At 38.8% G+C, this 18,825-nt stretch overlaps 1 protein-coding gene across 1 annotated transcript in view; it reads right to left on the bottom strand.

The window, feature by feature from the left end:
- CELF2 (CUGBP Elav-like family member 2) overlaps nt 1-2,627 on the bottom strand; it is a 551,223-nt gene extending 548,596 nt beyond the window's left edge. Inside the window, exon 1 of the mRNA XM_048302013.1 lies at nt 2,330-2,627. The gene's annotated coding sequence lies outside the window, so the exon portion shown is untranslated. The remainder of the gene's footprint in view (nt 1-2,329) is intronic.
- Between the last annotated feature and the right edge of the window lie 16,198 nt (nt 2,628-18,825).

The raw sequence follows: 18,825 nt of genomic DNA on the forward strand, positions 1-18,825 counted from the left end.
TATAGACTGGTATATTGGGTTAGGGTGGTTGTTTTTTTAGTTAAATGTACAGATATCAGCTTTTTTGTAATTTAAGAATTTAGGAATCAATTCTTGCCACAAAACTCAGCATCTGAACTCAGCTGTGTTATGTTTTCATATTGCCCCATAACAGTAATTTTGACATCAGCTCTGTAACCAGAGTCCCCTGGCTAAACTCAGGCTCTCCTCCATGCAGCCTCACCCATAGCTGGGATGCCCACCATGGACAGTGGGAACCAACCACCATGGACTTCTCATGACTTTGGTGATTAGGAAGCTCAGATGAGAGTATTGGTAGTTTCACCCCATTAGGCCACTTGAGCATTGTAAAAGCACTGTTTCTAGAAGAATGTGAGGCTATAAATGCATAATTTACTGACAACAGCCTATAGTTTATTCATATTACATCAGATACGCTTCTAACTGTCAGTAGATACTGGGTGAATAAAAACTTATTTCCATAACAAGAACACTGAGTTCAACCCTTTTCTTCTCTGTTTATAAATGGATGGGAGTTTAGGATTACAAGGGACAAAGCCTAATTTTCTGGGCCTTGCAGACCTTGATGTTGGTGTGGGGGAAGGCATGTTTTCAGGGTAAAAGCAAGATGTGGGAGCTCCAACGACCTCATTTCACGAGACACCAGCATTTTCTGCACAAGTAAAGTAAACCTCCAGAAAAGTATTGCAGTGCTTGAAACTGAGACTGAAATAGGGAGTGATGAACTTCTGCAAGTGCAGCATCCTATACCCTCTGCCCTAACAAAGTTGCTGTGAAAGGATGTGATTTTCTATGGCACTGGCACGTCCTCTCCTCCTCTCCAGGGACACAGAAAGGACTCTGTGATCAATCCCACTGCTCCTCATCTCCACTCTCCTTGCACAACTTCTCTCATGATATCACATTATTCACATAGCATAACAGACCTTTGAGTCTGGAAAGTCTGATGTATCAATATGCAAATTATTAGTTTCAGGACACCTCTTTAAAAGAAAATTAAGGAAAAGAGCTTTCAAGGAGATAGACGACTAAATCATACTGGTTTTCTAACTCTATCCAATTTCTTCTAAAAACCCCACCCTATGTTCAAAAAGTTTTCGTCAGCATGACCACAAACTAGCAACTAAGTGTAAGAATAGTGTTTATTCTGAATACTACAGTAAAAGCTACAGGATCCAGCCTAAAGTGCAACAAGAATTAATTGCAGTTCGGAAAGGAAAGATACTTCAGCAATAATAAGATCCAGTCCTTTCAGTACTCAGCATTTTCCTCTCAAATACAGGACAAGCTCAGCCTTCCTGTTGATTTCATTAAGTGTTGTAGCATTTAATACTTGGCAGAACTACATTCAGAAAGCCTGAGAAAAACACATCTCCTTATAAATTTTGTAAGCTTAAATGCAAAGCAAAAACCAAACACATCTCATTTGCTGAAAAAACAGAACAATAATGTGCTAGTATCAGAAAAAGACTAGAAAGGAGACCTTGGAAATCAGGGGACTTTTAAGTCAGGAACACAACATGTATAATACAGATCTGATTGTATCTGGCAGGCTGGTATTCATGAGAGGTGATCCATACATCAAACTCATGCTTTACAAAAGCAACGCCTGGTATTTCATCTCAAAGTTTGTCAGCTTCTTGCAATTAGCTACTACAATGGTATGACAAGCTATGGAGTGGAACATCCCTTCCCCCCTGCTCCAGAGGAAAATGCAAGGGACAGTAAGAACTTTATCCAGCACTGGACAACAATAAATCCTGGATTCACTGACCCCACTTGATGCAAGCAGAAAAGTATTTATTTATTTTTTTAAAAAGTTTCAGTGCTGCACTTCCCTACCTAGTAAACAGCTGAACAGGCAGGATGATATCCAAGACCATCTCCTCCACCCCCATCTCCACCCCTCTGTCGTATCAGTGCTTCAGGCAACGTTCAGAGGGAAAAAAAATCACAAACACAAACCCCCCAACTCAAGTATGTGTTCTGATAGGAGCATGGAACAGTAACCAAAAACAATCAAGTCCTCATTGTCATAGTGCGACAATCACAGCATCTCTTCTGTTGAGCAAATAGTCAATTCATAGAGAGAAAAGCATCATGAGGACAGGCACGAAAGCTGTTATTACCCATTTTAAGTAATAGGAGAAGGTCACATATCAAGCCGTTACACCTTTTCATTACATCCTAACCCTCCACAGCAGGAGAACCACACTTATGACTGCGTTAGATATACAAAAGCTTTCAGCTCCAAAAAAGGAAAAGAAAAGATGAGGAAAGGAAAAGAAATAAATTAAATTCATCTTACCAGCACGTTACAGCACCAACTTGCTTGAAGGAACGTTGCCTTTACAGGTTTCTCTTTTAATTATCCTGGAAGCAGAAGGGGGAAAAAAAAAGAAGACGACGAAGCAGGGTTGTTAAATTAGTGTGTGCTCGAATCTTTTCAGTTTGTCGCAGAGTAGAAAAATACCAAAAAAACAGAGAGAAAAAAAAGAAAGGGCACTCAAAGAAAGAAAAAAAGCAAAAGAAAGCTCAGTAATTTAAATTTGCTGTCAGTTCAGTCAGCATCGCTCTGTCCCGCCCCTCTTCCCACTGGGTTCTACTACCTGCAGGGCTGCAACTGACAGCTACTGTGCAAACAAAAAAAAAGGCAAAAAGCATGCTGGGACCATGCTGTCTGCTGTCTGAGTCTCTCTCCACTTCTGATGACTGCAAATCATTAGTGAAAATGTTCTGTTGTTGTTTGATGAGATTTTTAAGTTAGGTTCTTTGCATGAAATTTAATTTATTTTTAATTGATGCGATGTAGCACGTGACAGAAACTGGTGGTTGAATTTCTCAGCTCTCCTCAGAATGGAAACTAACCTGAGCAGATTGATTTTAACAGTATGTTATACGGAGAATATACCCACACATTTACTGTGTTGCATTTTGCAGGGTTGCAGTCAACCCACCCCACAACACCTTGCACAGAAATTCTTATTTGAATGGAAAGCCAGGAAAATATTTCAACAGAAAGCAGATAAAACTCCGGCACTCAAAAAAGTTGCCAGTATTGTTTTTGCTCTGCTTTCAAGTTTTCCTTCTAAACTTTTTCAAATCATTTTTGAGAACAAAAAGTAACAGAAGTCAGAGGCATAATGAGCAACCGGCACAACACTTGTGTGAAAAGGACGAACTAATAATCCCAGTACATAAAAAGCTGGTTTTAACCAGATGTTTGAAATGATTTTTGACAGTCTGTGCTAGTGACAATTAGCAGACTGCATACATCATATGAGTGTGAAATATTTGATGAAAACTAACAAGAAAAACAAGTACAAAAGCTATAAATGCCATTTTTTCCTAGCTATTTTAATTGTTGCTAACAGGCTTGTAGCAACAGGGCTAAAATTGTGCTCTCAAAACAAAGAAAAGCATAATATATAACTTCTAAATATAAATGTATTCACCAAAATATGGTTCCTGCCTAATTATAAAATAAAATTAAAAGAATGAAATGATGTTTTTCCTTAATACTTTAATAGTAATTGCTTGGATCATGCCACAGTAAATATGCAACATTTGTATTCAGTTATTGTTCTACTTATGTGTGTAACCATAAAATAAAAAAGCTGAAATGTTTAAACTTAATTGAATACTCTCAGTTTGTACTGCAAGAGACGCATGCTGAACATGCCTACCATAGACAATTGGCTTCTAAATAGATTTTTAAAAACCTGCAGAAACATCCCTTCTGCAGCCTTTACTCATCAAAGTAGATCCAATAAGGTGATTCCTATGACCAGGAGTTGCACAACTGTGCTCAAGGTGTAGGGTCCTCCCTACAGCACTCTAAGGCTCCTGCTCATGAACATCCAGCCACAATAAACTGGTACCACAGTCAAATTTAAAGTTGTTTTTCTTCTCTTTTAAAGCCTCCAGACCCTTTTAACAGGGAATGACCTGAAGCCATTTCTGCTGTTGGCAGAAATCTCCTGCCATTCCAGACATGAGGAATAAATTGTCATGGCCAAGGACCATCTATTTACAAAGTTCACCAAGATCTCGTAGGAGATTTGGGTTGTCTGCAAAAACTTTTGCCATCCCCTGTGGATTCAGTACCAGCATAGAGGAAAAAGACAACATAGACAGTTATCTTCAAAATTTAAATAAAAATACATGAGGACAGTGAATTCAATTCAGAAGAGGGGCAACAGCAGATTTCCCAAGTAGTAACAGAAAAAATGCAGCTTTTTTTCCACTATACTTTGATCTCATTTTACACTTGTGTGGCTTTAAAGCCTTATTTTTGTGCTTGTAAACTATTTTAGTACAAGTTTTCATCCAAGATCAGTGTCTCCTGGCTCCCTGTCCTTTGTTTCAACTGCAAAGCATTCCTTCTTTTTGTTCCTTGTTAAGATATAAAAATGGCAAAAAACCCCAAGTGTTCTTGATGATTTGACAGCATTTAATCCTTATTTTGGTATTGTCATGCACATGTACACACACACGATCAATTTCAAAGTTCCGTTAAATCCAACTAACTTATTATCCTTCTCTATCTCCCTGCAAAAGTCAAGGGAGGACTGTTTTTAATGCACTTGGCATTTTAAACAAGGCACTCAGACCTTCAAAAGATAAATAATTGAACTTTGCCTTTAAAGGAATACAGTAGTGCACTAAATAACAAAAACCAAAAAAGCTGGATTTAGCAAGGAGACGCCTTCAAGGAAGAAATTTGACTAATTCATTGAGAAAACTAACAAAAGCTCATAATTCAGACATTTATAGAAACGCCTCACTTGTGATATTAAGTTGAAATAAAAATAGTGGTAAAATAAGCCATTATTATCAACCTTTTCCCCTATAATGTAGGACGTGAGAAAACACAGGAACAAATGCTGAGGTGTTTAGAAGTTGGTGGAAGTTTCATTCATTTTAGGGTTTTAGCCATGCTGTATGTTAAAATTAACAATCCAATGTCTCTGTTAATATCTAATTTTGATTAAGGGTCATAGGCTTCAGACTATAGAAGTAAATTAGGTATTATGCAGAAAAACAGGCACCCAGAGAGCACAATTCTTAGAACCTGGAATAGTATGTGTTGGAATGGGAAACATAATTTTTTTTTTTGTTATTTGTGGTTCTATAGTCAGTTTTTAACTAATCAGTCATGTTAGAGAAGCAGTAATTAACAGAGGTTTGCTGCTATATAATGCAATAGAAAGTATCTAATTAACCTTTCTATCCTCTACAAAATGCCATCAAATGAAGCATTTTCTTGTGTTGTTTTAGTAAGGGACATTTTTGCCTTTAACTTCAGTGGAGTTATTGATGGTTTGCTTTTTTGTTTTGTTGTTTGGTTTTTCTTTCTTTTTTTCCACAAGTTTTGATGTCATTGATCATCAAAGATTTGCTCCTAAAACCACAGAAACCATTTTGTAAATTTCAATTACTTCTAAAAACCCAACATCCCAAACCAAACTACACACCAAACCTTCAAACCTCTTTTTGCACTATGGCTAAAATGACTGTGCTATACAGTGATGTTAAAAGGGTTGAAGAAGAGGTTTTAGTATGAGATTAGTCCCAGTATTAAAAACAAGACTTGTAAATGAAACATACCAAACAAGACCAAAAAGATCCCTTTCCTCCTCTCGTAAAGTCTCTCTTTGTAGCCAGATCTATGCAAGTGGCCTCACTTAAATGAATAAGCCCCTGTGTCTTCCTGCTCACTCAGCCCTCCTGAAACCCTTCACCTCTGTAAAGGGAATTTAGAGAAGGTGTGAATTATACAGCCAAGAGAGACAAATGCAATTTTTTGTAAACTCCATTGTTAGAGGGAGACGTGGGAATAAGCATGGGCCATACAGCCAGCTATGACTTTCAGCTTGGGGTAGGTGCACGTCTAAGATTTATGACAGGTATTAATTATGTCAAAGTAATACCCAGCCCCCATTGACTTCACATACCGTATTTCTTTGTGTACAAGCTAAGCCTTCTTTCACACTAATTGCTTTCTCCTGCAGCTTTAAATTGAGGGTGGTTTTCTCATATATTTAATTGCTTTCCTCTGCAACTCGCAGGGAAAAGGTAGTTGAAGGTGGCTTCTAAACAAAGATATACTGTAATTAAAAGCTCTTTTAAAGACAGCTTTTTTGTACAGCACCTGCTGGTAATGGAGTACTTTGTGTACAGTTCTGTGGGGTCTTTGAATCCAGTGCATTATTTCAGAAGTAGTGTGTTGGAGGATTTCTACATCTGATGTGGTGACCTATATATGTTAATCACTGGTGCTGGGGAAAGAAAAAAAAAGGAGACTTCTCCCTTCCCCCAGAAAAACCCAGCTCATAAAAATTGTTTGGTAAAGTGGAAACTATGGTTTTAAACTTCTGATTGCCCTGTGGATAACAATCACTCAATTTTATATTTTTCCCCAGCTGAAAAAAACCAGCTTGCTACAATTTCCATTAAAAGATCATGATTTTAAAGCATGAAGTTTTGCTTACCAAAATTTCTTCTCAAGGAAGAAAAATTTCTGCAGTTTATGTGATTTAATAAATGACAGTTACACATCTTAGTCCTTCCCTGTTGCCTTGCCTGTGGTTGAATTCATTTTTCATAGCTGTGTTTCTGTCCCCTCGGTACATCCTGTTGTCTTGCAATCAATGGCGGCTGACTTAAAAAAAAAATCTCTATGGAATTTAACGCTTTGATAAATTAATCCATCCTTGTGTGTTAGCCTTCCAAATGCCCATTTCTTTAGAATAGTTTGTGGTGTGAAAGCAAAACCCTACGATAAGAAAGACAGACAGATGCTGTGTATAAATTCCTGCTTTTTTCACAGAAGACATAATGTGGAAAATAAGGGTGCCAACTTACTCATAATGTGTTTTGGGGTTTGCTTTGATGTTTGGTTTCATTCAATGGGTGGTAACTGATGATTCAATGGAAATAATAGCTAAGCAGAGAAAGAAAATTGCTCAGCAATTTTGTAATGTTGCAATAAAAGCCTTGGCTCCAAGGTGAAAGAGGATGTTTTCCACAGTGGTGTAAATAGGAAAAGGAGAGGAGATAACCACACTCGCATTACTAACATTAATTTCAGGTGTTCATAACTGACTCCTGTATTTTTTTCTTTACAGCTTCTGAACAGAAAGGGACTCATTAAAGGATTTATTTGGATATTTCTCATTGCTATAGACTGGGCAAAAACAATGAAAAAGTCATCTGCTATGGCCATACTGAGATGGCCAACACCAAAATGTTACAGGAGCTGCTTATCTTGTGTTTAGGAAATGCCACAATAAGTCACACAGCAATGGGCCTTAAATATTTTAACAGAGGTCACCACAAATACATATTTTAAATTTTTTTCTGATACGTATCTCCATATACCTCCAGCATGTTGTCCCCAGAAGAAAAGCTTCCAGACTCATTCAAGTGTATTTTCACAATACACACTGATTAATAATTCATTCTTGCACCAGCACTGACCTACTGTTATTTACTGAGACTGCATAAAATGGCTCCCCAATGTTCAGAGTCTGATGCCTTCTGATGCCAATCTATTCATAGCTCCTCCAATTGAAAGAACTTGTCAGTTTGGAGACTACATGTTGCCTAAATACACTTTTCTCCAAGGTTCAAATAACCTGTTAACAAAGAAGTAGCACCTGCTTTAACCACACCTTTACTAGGCTGTAATCTCGGAGTCTCTAACCCTTTAGGATTGGATTATGAAGCTTATTCCCTGGCAAGCATCACTCCATCCTCTCAGACACTAAATTAATGTCCAAGAATGTGATCACTTTGATGGGACCAGCTGTTTCTTCTGCTGCCAAAGCACTCCAAATGCTTTGGCAGCTTCCTTAAATGTGTTCAGCAAATCCTGACATGAGCTGTAGGAGTGCCTGCTCCACAGAAAGGCACCCATGTGTGCAGCGCTGACCCTCTTGTCTGACTTGTGTGTGCACCTTATTGCACAGATCTGGGAGCAATCCAAGAGGAATTCAGGAAGTGGAAGTTGCCAGCTCCTGAATGAACACCTTTTAGCTTTTGAGCTTAAAACTTAAGAGGTGAGAAATATGCAAATATGCAGACAAAGACAAGCTTTAGTATTTGTTGAGCTTGCCTGTAAAATCTTCTTTATATTTTGCAATCTTTACAAGAGGATCAAGGAATATCAGACCAGTCAAAGAGGTATTATTAGCAGGGCTAGGAGCAATGCTTGTCAAAGTTTCATGATGTTTCCTTTTACACAGCCCTGTTTTCAGCTGCTTATGACTTTTTATCACACTACATTCCTGGATTAAATTTTTCTCTGCTTTGGGTCTGCCTTTGATTGCTGGAAATCTTCGCTCAAATCAGCAGAATTTTAGTGGAGAGCCAGGCTGGGGCAAAAGCATCCTGAGATGACAATTGCTTTTTCTTTCAGGAGGTCTGTAAAGATTGTGTTTCTGACAGGATTCAAGCAGGGACTTGAAATTTGTCCATGGGGTGACAATTAAGTCCGGGAAAGCAAAAAAATACATCCATAAAATTATACAAATGAAGTCACTTCTGGAGAAGTTAGCAATAAACAGAAGATGTACAGGCTATATCCCACATGGTTTAGGTGATGGTGCAGCATGAAAGGAATGACAGGATATCCCCTAATTTTGGGAGTTCAGGAAAGAAGGTTTAGGCCCAGAGAAGCTGCGGATGGCCCATCCCTGGAAGTGTTCAAGGCCAGGTTGGATGAGGCTTGGAGCAACCTGGGATAGTGGAAGGTGTCCCTGCCTGTAGCAGCAGGGTTGGAACTGGATAATCTTTAAGGTGCCTTCCAAGCCAAACTGTCCTGTGGTTCTCTGATACGGATTTTTGCAATGCCCCTTGGTCTCAGGACTGACACCCACTTCATTCACCACCTTGCATATGGCCATGAGCACTTGAACTGGGGCTGGAAAGGCTCTGAAACTAAAGACAAGACAAGTAAGAATGGAATGGAAGCAATACATTAGAAAAGAAAATCTGGACATGTATTCAGGTGGGCAGAAGGAGATAGGAGAAAAAAATGCCTAAAAAAATAGAACTAAAACTGAGATGCTTCTGGAGAGGAGAATAGGTTGATTATGTAGGACTTCTTGCCTGGAAGTAAGGAATGAGCAGTCAGTCAGAGGGATTGGTTCAGACATGGAGCTGCACTGTCAGAAATAGGCTGGAATCTTAAAGAGAAATTGTGTAATGAAGGACACATGATTATGTAGCACTGGACACCACAGTTTTGGAGGAAGGAATGAATTACTACAGTGATCTTAACTGTAGTTTCTCCTAACTTTTTGAAGTGCTCAGTTTCTATAAACAGTTATGATCTTGGACAGCATTTTTCTTTGCTAGGAACTTTATAGATTCCTAATGTAGCCCCTTTTTTGAGGTCCTTGGTGTTATTGAAAATAGGAGTTAATTATAATGAAAGAAAACATAATAATCCAGCCAAATCCCATTAAACTCTTAACTAGTTTCTGTGCCTGCTACTTACTTGGTCCTCTGTGTCTCTTCTGACAGCAGAGTTTTGCCTTGAAGGGCAAGAACATTCCATCTGTTGAGCACTGAGGGTATAAATACTCTTAAAAAGGAAAATATTTGTCTCTTTGGTGTGTATGAGAGGCTGGAATACCCAGCGTTGCCTGCACTAGAAATGGATAATCTCCATCTCCCTCATGGCTAACTGTGCACAAATTGTGTCATCTCGTACACAAAGGGCAGATCCGATTGGGGCATATGTTATCATATAGCTGCAGTCACACAGAGGCCCTCAACATGAATACTATTAAAATGTGAAATGCTCATAGATTATTTTAGGCTTCACAGAGAGCCATAACAGCTACTGCAATAAATTAGAGCAGTTGCCAGGCACTTGTGTATCAGTGCACCCTAGCTGTCACTTTCCAGGCTGCAGCGTGTCTCTGCTGTGCTGCTGTGCCGTGTCGTGTGCCACCGGCACGTTCCCAGGGCCAGCGCTCACATGTGGGGCTCTGTGCAGGAATTGCCTTCCAGAGATATTCCCGTGGTCTCCTGCACAGAGTTTGAGAGACACACAGGGGGCAAAATATGTGCCAAATCCCAACTGCCTGTCTGAACAACTCGTCTTTTTAAACCTCACAAGATTCCAGGCTAACTCCTTTCCCAGATCCCTTCGTTGTCTAATGAGGCAGGGGCAGAATGGGATTTTCTTGACGGCAAATGTGAGAACCAGGGATCAGTTTGCCTCATGCCTGCACCATCAGAAACCCCAGCCCCTTTTATGCAACGTTAAATGATCGTTTGCCATGAAGCAGAAAGATAAAAGACCTTCAGCACAGACATTTCCAGGTACAACTGCACTACTGCTCTATAGTTCATTTTTTATGTTACCCGTGCAAGGTTAGGGATTTCTATGTTGCATTTAACATAAGTAATGAAGCAGCAAGTAATTTTGATTTTAACTGTATTTGTTTCAATTCAATTGAGTTTAGATAACTCAATGGAACTAGTTACTAGTTATTACAGCACTGAGGATAGATTTTCAAAAGATTTGGCCTTACAAATGCCGGTAATCATTCTTATGTGTCGTACATAAAATAGGAACCTCTCACTGAAATGATAGAACCTGGATTTGTCAGAGGGGAAAAAACCCCAATACATAAATTAGGTGTAAATTTTGATCAACCTGAAAATCGTTATTTACTGGGAAAGTCTTCTGGAGTATGAAATATTTAATTTAAAAAATTATCAATTCAGAATTAAGATCATTTGGAAACCAATATCACATTAACAAAACAAAATTCTATATAAAAGTTAAAATGCAATGTCAGTATGTATATACTATTTCATGGTATCAAATCTCCCTCTCTGATATAGATTTCACATATTAACAGCAGTTCTTGTAAATGTGTAGTACTATGTCCATGTCATCAATGTGTAAGGAAAGTCTTAAAGATACTAAGTAACTTTTCTATGGAGGCAAAGAAAGTCAGAGACAGGAAAAAGGATCTCTGAACACAAAGCACATTCCTTTGGAATGCACTACTACTGTTTTATTTCCAAAGCTGTAAAAGTGAAGCTGTAAATAACAAATTACTAGGGCTGATTTTCTGTCGTATTATTTAGACAAATGTGACCTGACCAAAAAAACTCCCTATCCTAATGGAAACATTAGAGGGATTCCCTTCAGGAGACTGGATAAGTTTGAAACAAAACTTTCCTAGAAATCATGTTTTATCAAATGGGAAAGCTCAAGTCAGTAGGAAATAGCAGAAGAGATAGGTGTAGAAGATCTGCTGTACTGTCTAGTTTTCTTTCCAATTTTACCAAAGTTTCTTACTGCACAGCTCTAAAATTCCCTGCTCCTTCCTTCAGGTGCTTGAAGTGCTAAAGATTATGTTTTCTCTACATGTGGCTGCTACACTGGCTACTAGATCTTGATTCTGATCTTTCTAAATTAATCTTATTCTCTTTGGCCAACTACAATGGTAGTATTAGTAAAAGAGGAAAATATTTGTTTCTGCAGGGATGTGCCCATTTTCACATCACTTATTCAAGCTCTCTTTTACAAGACTTATTCAACAACTTCTTTATTGTGTCCTTAGAAAGCAATTATCCCTGAAGGGAAGACAAAAAATGTCTTCTCTCCTTGTACTTTGCCCTCTGGTACTCAGTTGCTTTCATTTAGAGATGCTCTGCCAGATATTGCCACGAACAAAGCTCCAGCGTTTCATCTTGTTTGATGACACCTGTGAATTTTGCCTAAGTCTTTAACTCAACAATATATTTTCTTTCTGCTTCACACTGCAAATTTATCTCTAGCTTAAAAGTTTTCTCTCACCTCAGATCTCTTTCAATAACTCTGCATTTCAGGCTCTTTTTACCTTTCTCCCTTTGCTACTCAACATTAATTATTTTTTCTCTGGTGGGATTAGCTTGCAGTTTTCTAGGCTAAACACAATTTTGCTTTAAGCCCACATTCCTAACCTATTCAGGTCTCTTGCATCATTTCACTGAGGTTGATAACCTTTACTGATTCTAGTGCTATCTGCAACTTTCATTAGCATTCTGTTTACTCTTTTCCCCTGGACCAAAATGAAGACATTAAGGCCTGACCTGACTCCTGCAGTATCTGCTAGATACCTCCCAGCAACTTCCAACTCTGTTTTTCACTACCCATCATTTAGAAACCTGTAGACAGATTTTGATGTGAGTGACCAGAAAAAGATGGGTGGGCAGATAAACAGTAAAGGCCCCTTTACTCCGTGTAAGCCCTGCCCAGCAATAAAAAAAAACATCCCTGAATTATCAACACTGTTTTCAGAACAAATCCAAATCATATCCCTATGCCAGCTACTATGAAGAAAACAAATTCTACCACAGCTAAACTCAGCACAGTTCTCATTAAATTGTTCTGAAAAGTCTTACACTCCTGCTTATTTACAGTATCTGTAAATATTATTTCAGTGGATAACAATAGTTGAAGGCTCATTTGTCTTTTTCTGTTGTAGAATGAGTTCTGGTAGTGCCTGGACCTCCATCTTTGAAAGAACTTAAATTAGAAGGGAGCTGGTGAATGCTCCTTGAGGAGCTGGGCCTTTTTCCAGGAGGCAGGGTAAGAAATTCCCAGTGGTCCATGTTTTATTACCCTTTGGCTGCACATGCAATGTCTCGATTGCCCTGACAGGACAACGAGTGAGGCATGTAGGGAGCGCCTGAGCTGTGGTGCCTTGCAATCGGAAATCCTCAAAGGAATCCCCAACATTTTCCATAAGTCTTTCAGCAGTCCTGTGCCCCTGTGGATCTGGATATTCCCCAAAATTACTGGGAGGCCCAACTCTTCCATTTTAGGAAGTTTTTCTATGCTCACACATGAGGACTGAGGATATACACACATTTCCCTTATGCCAGGGACAAATCCCAGGCAAAGTGGTTTACCTACAGCTCTAGATCACACCAGCATGTTCTGGAAGCTTGCTGTTGCTGCTAAATGTTACCTTCCAGCTTTCCAGACATCTCTTGCTTCTCAGCACACCCTCATGTTGCACTGTCAGGACACTGGAGCAAGATAAAATGGCTCAGGAATCCGTTCAGTCCATGCCTCCCACACAGAAACCTACTTTGGAAGTGGTACAAAGCCATCTGCATTGGCTTGGGCTGGAATGTTCAGGTTTCTGTCATGGAGAAGATGAAAGGTTAGCCTCAGTCTCTACCACAGCCTAGGGTGGCTTAACATTTTAGATGTTTAAGTCAGTGTGAAACAAGAAATTTCCCTCTCAAAACAGAACTTTGATGTGAAAGGTATTTTGGTGGTTTAGCTGGGTACAGGGAAGGGCTAATAGACCATGGCATCATCCTCCTGCTGAGAATTCCTCTTCATGCTCCCCATAATACTAGACCAGCTGGACTGTGCTGCTGACTCTGTCAAGAGCAGCTTTAGTGGAAAGGGGATATTAAATGCTAAACTCACTGTCTAATGGATGTTATCTCACTGATCCCTGTGCAGGAATACAAGTTTAGAATCACTGTAGCATCAACTTCAGTCCAGCCTTGTTATTTGTAAAAAGTCAGAGGGCAGGTGGCTCTTGCAGAGATGGAGAAAGAAGTTAATCTACTTAGAAACTTCCCTGTGTTACTGGCTGCTTGGCTAATAGTCAGAATTGCTTTTTAATGTCACATTGGGATGTGTATCTGGTGGCTGTACAGAGTAAAGAAATAGAGTAGTCTCTACATTGCTGTAGGTGTTGCAGTAGGAGAGGCCTCTTCTGTCTCATACAGGAACACCACTGACCTGGGACTTGACTTGATGAACCTGTGAGGCACCTGCCCATTAAGCCACCTGGAGTATTTCCGTACCATGGAATCCTAAACTTGGGTGTCCATATTTCAGAGCCATCCTGGATGGCTGAGGAAACTGTCTTTGCAGCTAGCAGAGCCTTGGGAGGCTTCTAGGTGACCCAAGGCCACCAAGTGTGGAGTTGCTGCCCTCTGAGAGCTGGCTGAGAACAGAGCAAGTTCACTGTTCACAACCTCTCTGAGTGAGGGGAGCAATGGTGCTCCTCCTAGAAAATGGAAATATCTTCCTATATGTGTCAGAAATTGTGTATGGGATACACAATGAAGCACATCTTTTCTCCTGCTCAGAACAGACTTACATCCTAAATCCCAACTGTCCCCTTTCAAAGGAGAGAGTCAGAAGGGATTTCCCTACTCATTCTAGGAATTTTGCACTATGCACCCTTGCTGTTTCCTTGGCTACAACTGAACTCCAAGCCAAAGTCTTCTAGGGTATGCTTGTCTTGAGCTGACTCTTTTAGCAACTGTCATCCAAAATGAAGTCAAATCAAGCCTGATAGCTTAGAGACTTTGTACCAAGGGGAAAACCCAAACAAATTCAACCAATAAAACCCCTTCTGCAATGTAAATTAACAATAGCATTGACTGATCTGTCTCAGAAAAATATAGAATTGCTGTACTACCTCTAGGTTTACAAACATTTATTAGAAAAAGGTGATGAAGTCCACAAGCAAAATTTCCTTAAATAATAAAAGTGAGTGGTTTGTTTAACTTATTAGAACTTATTAAAAGATGTTCTGATCTGAACAATCTGTTGCTAATACACCTGTTAACCTATTTATTATTTTACCTATTTCCTAAACTAAATTAAAACACCTTCACAATTTCCATTTTTAAATTACTTCCTTTAAACACTCACTTTGACTTATTTCTGGATGTACAACTAAGTATCTTCTGAAGACTCAAGGAAACTGAGAACAAATGTGACATAATGTCTTAGCAATAGCTTCTTCACCAGCAAAAAGCAATACAAGAACCTGCAACATTTGTGGTAAGAGTAGCTTGGTTGGTGCAGGACCAGAGGAGGGACACAGCAAACATCAGATGGCTGGACCATCTCTCCTATGAGGAAAAGCTGAAAGAGCTGGAGTTGTTCAGCCTGGAGAGGAAAAACTTCCAGAAGACTTTGTTGCAGCCTTACAATATTTCAAGGGGGCTTGAAAGAGAGATGGTGACAAACATTTTAGCAAGGCCTGTAGCGAAAGGACAAGGGATAATGGTATTAAACTAAAAGAGACTAGATATAAGGAAGAAATTGGTTACAATGATGATGACAACACTTTGGCACAGGTCACCCAGGGAGGTAGTAACTGCCCTATCCCTGGAAATATCCAAGGACAGGTTGGACAGGGCTTGGAGCAACCTGGGAGAGTGGAAGGTATCCCTTTAATGGTCACTTCCAACCCCAACTATTCTGTGATTCTATGATAATATAGTCGATTACCTCAAAAAAGGAGCTCTTAACAGTAATGAATGAGTTTTCTTTTGAAAATAACCATTTTGATCAGTTTCTGAAAATCAACAGTTTTAAGAGACTCTACTAGTTCTTTTTCCAGGAATCTATCCCTAAACATGCCAAAGCTAAATTCATCACCGTTGTAACCCAATGTAGTTGGGAGAATTACACTGGAGAATGATCAGGGTCCTGTGCATTTAACAGCATTTCAAGAAACCACTTCGGAGAGGCAGCCCCAGGTTTTTTTTATGTGTGCCTTTTTTTTTAATTCTCTCTCTTCTTTACATTGTGGAAATGATGAGGAAATTGCTTCTGTGCTATTATGCAAAACCTTATTTGTCAATCTCTTCAAAAAATCAGGAAATATTTGAGAAAGCTGGGGACGAAGTTCATACCAGCTTTAGCTAATCTGCAGAAAATCCGGCCTACATGACTCCCATGTCACTGCTGCTCCTTTCATCTATTCTTTATAAAGAATCTATTGAACTTTAATTAATATGAAAAATTCAGGTTTTCATCTGATTTAAATGCGACTGACTTCATGCTGCTACTAAAAGTGGAACAAAGTCCAAGTGTGGTAAAAACAATGCTGAATATCTGGATTCAAGCGAGAATTTTGGAGCCCACAGAAAGTGTAATCTTGCAGATCTGTAATGCTGTGTAACAGATAAGTAGGGGAATGCCAGAAAGTTATTTATATAGATCTCTGTGATAAGGATAAGAGAGTGACACATGAAATATCTATATTATCCTTAGCCTGGAAAGTTTTCTGAAAGCTAATCTCACTTTTTCTAGTCAGGCTGCAGCTTGTTGGAGGCCAGGATATGAATTAATGTTGTCTGAGTTCAAAACAGAGAAGAGACATTCCATGGAATACAATGAAATACCTCTATCCGCCTTTGAGGATGAGCAGCATGGGGACTCTTTAGGGTCTGAGGTGTAGGAAGAATAAAATATTGGTGCCTATGTTTCAAAGTGCTGCAGAATCTATATTTTGATTTAACTCGTTTGCAAAGCGAACCCCAAAATTTGGAGTTAGATACATAAGCCATGTAACAATCAGACTGATCCACAGGAAAACACTGAACAATAGAACGATCTCTTTAGATATTAGTTATTTTAATCAGGCCTGCAGTCATGTGTCTGTGTCTCCACAGAGACCCTGCTTGAAAATCAGAACTGATAAATGCTGTCCTGTTCTTTTTTTTTCTGCAGATGGATAAGCACCTCAGATTTTATTCCCTCTCCAGTCTGTAAAGATTTGAATCCTCATCTAAAAGTGACCTCTTTCAGAAATGTTCAACAATAGAAAAATACACCCAAAACTCTCATGTGATGGCATCTTACACAGACATCTCCAAGTGAGAGACTGTGGAACTCAGGAGGCACAGCTCTCCCAGTCGACACACTCCATGTCTGGAGGGAATGTGCACTTCACAGGAAGTCCTTGCTGCCACAGACACACAGCTGGAATGATGTTAATTTGAATATATCTACTCAGGATAGCCACCCACATCCGGATTGCAATGGGGAGAGAAACGTGTATCAAAAGGCAGAATTATTTGCTTGGATACCTGTTGGTTTCTTCCTGTATTAAGTTCTATATATCTGTTTCTACAAGGCCAGCTGCTGTTATGGTTGGCTGAAGCCAGGAAGAAATGTGTGGAAAAATAAGTGTGAAAGTAATAAATAAAGACTGGTGCTTACAGTGAGTAACTGAAATCTACATCTAAGCATTCCTTGAACTCCACAGCTGTGTATAATTTTGGTGGAAAGAGAACAGTGCTAAGATCAGATGAACTGAATCCTCAAAGTGTATTTCTCTCTACTGACTGTATGAACCTCTAGAGTGATTTACACAGTTTAGTGGTGGATTTGGCAGTGCTGGGTTCATGGTTAAACTTAATGACTTTAAATTTTTATCCAACTTAAATGATTCTATAATTCTAATTGATCTTGTGATATTAGTTGTGGCTGCTGTAGCATTATGATATTTCCTTCTTGAGCTGCAGAACTTTTTTCCCTCAAATGAAGCCTGTAAAAACAAAAGGAAAAAAGGTTTGTTTCCTTGATCTTCTTTACTTGCTAAATTCTTTAGTCATATTAGGAGCCATTAAAGCAGCATATTCAGCCTATTTACAATAAAAAAGTGCTAATTCAGGTCCATCATTATGTTTTCTAGACAAATGCCATCACTTCAGTGGGGTCTGAGCATATTTTAAACAAAATACCTTCTGGCATGTGCAAAGTGCTTTCCTAGATTGTGCAAATTGCTTTCCTTTACAGATTGAGACAAGGATGAAACCTTCTCCCATAGCCCTCAGACTTCAGCAGGGAGGGAAAGGTTATTAATGCTTATGTAGATCTAATGGTCAGCTTTAGTCCAGTTTCATGCTAAAGCCAAGAGGTTTTTGGGCTCAGAAATTTATCCTGTGATTGCCCACTTGGAGAAACATGTTAAAAGGCATTGGCCTTTCTTTTTGTAGTAAAGTCAACACTAAAGCTCCCTCATATTTGAACTTGAGCTGAGTTTGACCAATAATTCTAAAAAAATCTCATACTGAATTAAAAATACAGAAATATATAAATATTGTAATTCCAGAACCTTGATACAGGATGGCAAGCAGAATAATGAAAGCCTTGGTCATTTACTGAGCAGTTTTGGAAAAAGTTTTGTGCACAGAATGGTCATAAGTCTAAAAATTTGATGAGAAAATATCAGTGTCTCAGGGTTTTTCACACTTGATTAATCCCTGCTTTTTTTTTTTCAAATATTACTTTACATGCTTTAAATATTGTTCTGTCTATATTTTTAAATAATTCTGAATTTTTTGCTCTACTTTTATTTGTGCCTCAAACTCTGCCTATAGGACAAGAACCATCCTAACAAAGAAAGTCTTTCTCTCCAATGCCTGACACAAAGAAATGTGTTTGCATAGTGGCTGACATGGTGGAAATAGATTTAGTTTTCGATAGTTTTTTCCACAACAAAAAGGGAAATTTCAAGGTGAAGCTACTGACAAATTAATCTGCAATACTTATTATATACATTCCCAAAACTGAGCAAAGCTATCATTTTGTTACTCTCAGGTAGGCATTAAAGAAACCTTTAAAACTATTATTGGAATTAAATAAGACATTCATGCATAAAATATTTGTTTCAAGTGTCCCACAAAAACTCTCAGCATAAAGAAAATTCAAATAAGCATACACACACACGTCCAAGTCTTAACTAAGATCTTTCCTCTAAGCCTTTCCATTGTGGATGGGAAGTATCTATTCCAGTTAGAACTATTTTAAAAATCTGTAGTGCAGACACTTCTCTCTTTTAGTGTCATGGAGCAAAATTTTTCTTTTCTACAGCAGTTTAAATGCAGCATCATAAAATATTTTACAACCAATGGAACTACATTGAATTTAACTAGACTAAAGAAAATCACTGTTCTGCTTGAAATCGAAACCATGCAGGCAAAATCCGATAAAGATTTTCTCATACAGGTGTT

This window comes from Corvus hawaiiensis, chromosome 4 (assembly GCF_020740725.1).
Source record: "Corvus hawaiiensis isolate bCorHaw1 chromosome 4, bCorHaw1.pri.cur, whole genome shotgun sequence".
Classification (NCBI taxonomy): Eukaryota; Metazoa; Chordata; class Aves; order Passeriformes; family Corvidae; genus Corvus; species Corvus hawaiiensis.